At 38.6% G+C, this 3,581-nt stretch overlaps 1 long non-coding RNA gene across 1 annotated transcript; it reads right to left on the bottom strand.

Moving 5' to 3' along the window:
- Positions 1–1,507: 1,507 nt before the first annotated feature.
- On the bottom strand, positions 1,508–2,056 carry LOC113468152. Its single transcript, XR_003392005.1, has 2 exons — positions 1,914–2,056; positions 1,508–1,548 (listed from the first exon to the last, which is right to left on the bottom strand). It is a non-coding gene; the product is annotated as an uncharacterized LOC113468152 (long non-coding RNA).
- Positions 2,057–3,581: the final 1,525 nt, after the last annotated feature.

Genomic DNA, 3,581 nt, shown 5'->3' with positions numbered 1-3,581 from the left:
CTGATTAGATCTTTTTAGTGACCCTGTCTAGACTCGCATTGTCTACAGGTCAAATTTTCTTCGGGGAATCTCGAAATCTAAATGACGCCTTAAAGGTGTGTCCAGACATAGTCGACCGGCCATCGCCCGGTCAATCGATATCGACTGAATCGTCCACACTGCTTCGATAACATAGATTCACCTCGTCGATCGACGGCCGGTCGACTATGAGTGGACACTGGACACACCTTAAGAGACATCTCTCACCGCGCCGTCGCGTCGTGGGTGATTTATACTTTCATTATTATTATTTTTTTTCTATTATTTAAAATAAAACCCTTTTCAAGCAGCATAAGTAATAAAGCTGTATAATAATAATAACAGATCCCAATGTCATTTGTTGGTTAATACATGCTGGAGGATTTCACCTAGAAGGCCTATAAAGCTAACAACCTGTTTAATTCCATTTGATTTGTATAGGCTTAACAGGGCTATTAGGAGCTAAAAAGAAGATTGGTGAAACCCACCCACAGTGTGTTAAATTTTATAACTTGACTGAGACTTGGACCAATAACCTCCAGATCTGAATTCAAGAGCTCATCACTACATTATAACACTTACCTCCGTTTCTAGTTGGATCAATAGACTGAGCACCAGGGGAAGCACTAAGCACATCTTGTCTGACTACTTCAGTCTGAATTTTGGACGAGGGAGGAGGGGGAGGTTGGTAACCTTGAACCACAGGTGCTCGGCCAGGATCTCCTGTAGGAAGAAAAGTCCTACTGTAAAATCATGGATGGTATCTGAGTAGTAAAAACCTAAGGTCAGCCACTCACTATCAGGTAGACCTTTTCAGACTTATTTGTAAGGTCTACCTGATAGATAGTGTGTGTGCTCATCAGGTAAATCTACCTGATAGTGAGTAGCTAACATTAATAACAGAGTTCTTCTGAAATTTTTGAATGAAATTTGAAGTGACTGATTATGGTCAAATTTTCAAAGTTTGCCTTTTCAGACTTATTTGTAAGGTCTACCTGATAGATAGTGTGTGTGCTCATCAGGTAAATCTACCTGATAGTGAGTAGCTAACATTAGTAACAGAGTTCTTCTGAAATTTTTGAATGAAATTTGAAGTGACTGATTATGGTCAAAGTTTGAAAAAAAATTATACCTGTTGGAGAACCCACAACTACACTACTGATAGAGATGGCTTTAATAATACAATTTACCCTTTTGTAAACTACAGTTTAAATTGGTCACCAAAGGGTAAAAATGCTGTAATACCTTACCTGAGTTCAACGTGCTGCGGAATAATTGTTTCCTCTTTTCTTGGTATGCTTTTCTTTCTGATGGAGGATGGTTGTTTAGACATGACAGGATGGGCTTGTCAAGAGCTCTGTTGCGTACAATGGCCACTTTGTTTTCAAATCCCTGAGAAAAAATAATTTTGGTTTAAAAAATAGGTATTGTATTTGATACAAAGAAGCCTCTGTAGATCACAAGTAGACATGACAGGATGGGCTTGTCAAGAGCTCTGTTGCGTACAATGGCCACTTTGTTTTCAAATCCCTGAGAAAAAATAATTTTGGTTCAAAAAATAGGTATTGTATTTGATACAAAGAAGCCTCTGTAGATCACAAATGACATTACCTAGGTGAGAAACAATGGCTTAAGAAATTGAAGTTTTTTCTTTCAAATAAAAGTTGTTGAACTAAAAATAAATTAATTGGCAACAGACTGATGAACCTCTCCTGCTATAAATCTGACCACAGATGATTTTGTTTGTTATTCATGCAAGTTGTTACATCATAAAATCTACTTAGGGAATTGTTTTGTGATTATACATATAAATCTGACCACAGATGATTTTGTTTGTTATTCATGCAAGTTGTTACATCATAAAATCTACTTAGGGAATTGTTTTGTGATTATACCTTGTCATCTTCGTCATCACTGTTATCCCAGCTTTCACTTGGTTCAATGTAGATTTGGCTCATTTGTTGGGTAAGATCATTTGGTTGTACCACACCAGGATAAGAGTTGGGATTGCTTCTGTTGATGAGACTCTGTATGACTACACTTTTAGCATCACACTTTTTCATTATACTTTCATGGTTGTGGTAATGGTGTAGTGTTGCAGAAGAACCAGTCACTATAACCAGCCCTGAGGTCTCGAGTTTTACTGCACACAAATTCCAGTATGAAAATATTGGAAATCCGAGTCAGCCAAAGTCTTGAATGGAGAAATGGTTTAACGAAAGGAAGTTATGGCTCTTTGGCAATAATCTTCCACTTTTACCTCGCAAGTAAGTTCTTCCATCTTTTATTTTCGTAACGTGAGTGTAGCACGTCTGTCTTGTAAGCGCTAGGTTGCGAGTTCGATTCCCGCCCGGAGCGGATTTTATACGAAACAGATAAGGTTCGTTCTCTGAACGGCTGGTTTTTTCCTATCCTGTCTTCCTTCTCTCTTCGCTTTCGGGACGATGAGACCTTAGCGGTTACAGTTCCCTCTATCACACCTATTATGAAATAATAATACGTAATAATAAATTTTTTGCAAAATTTCATCAAAATCGTACGGCCATATAACAGGCTGTTGCGGTCAAGACCACCGTCTCTTAACCCGGTGGTGCTACGTTCGAATCCCGGTCGGGGACTTGATCTTTCCTAACCGCGCGAGTTTTTGGGTTTCCGCTTAGGAATGGTTGTTATGCCGGCCACTCAGGCTCAGAACGTCTGAGGTCTGACTGACCCAGGTCTGAGCGTGAGTGGCCAGCATAAAAAGATGGGTCCTGAAGCACGTAATCCAAACGCGAAACTGGACAGAATGAAGGTACCTATAGCTATAGCAAACTAGCTATGGCTGTAGATGAATTACGTACCTACCTAAATTATACTTTCATGGTTGTGGTAATGGTGTAGTGTTGCAGAAGAACCAGTCACTATAACCAGCCCTGAGGTCTCGAGTTTTACTGCACAACTGCACACAAATTCCAGTATGAAAATATTGGAAATCCGAGTCAGCCAAAGACAACGTTTGAGGGGTCGCCATCGATTAATTCCGATGACAAGGTTGTAATTTTTGTTAGCATTGGTTGCTAATAATATTAATAAGTTTACACCGTCAGAGGTGTTAATGGTATATAACATTGGAAAGGGTAAAAAGGTGTGGTAATGAGAATGAGGTGTCCTTGACCTGAAAGCTATATCTTTAAGTTACTCCTCAAGGACACTCCGAGGTAATCGAGGCCTATTTTAATGGTCTGTAGTCTGTGCGCTTAAGTAATTGACTTTGGACACGGATAAGTAAGTAAGTAATTGACTCCTTAAAATAATAAATAGGAATTGAGATTTGTGGGCATTTTCCGATAGGTACTTAGGTAGGTTCTCTATTATTCTCACAAAGCTCTATTATTACCTCAACGCAACGGAGTCTTCCGTGGGGATTTGGTGTAATCTCCGTAGCTCGTCAGTCAGTCAAATCGCGGGGTTAACTTTACTTGCACTTTCTATGTATCTAAAGTCAAAATAATATATGTTGTTCTTGTTTTTTTTTTTTTTTTTTTTTTTTTTTTTTTTTTTTTTTTTTTTTTTTTTTTTAA

This window comes from Diaphorina citri, unplaced genomic scaffold, assembly GCF_000475195.1.
Source record: "Diaphorina citri unplaced genomic scaffold, Diaci psyllid genome assembly version 1.1 scaffold658, whole genome shotgun sequence".
Classification (NCBI taxonomy): Eukaryota; Metazoa; Arthropoda; class Insecta; order Hemiptera; family Psyllidae; genus Diaphorina; species Diaphorina citri.
This window is presented reverse-complemented; position numbering and strand designations above follow the sequence as displayed.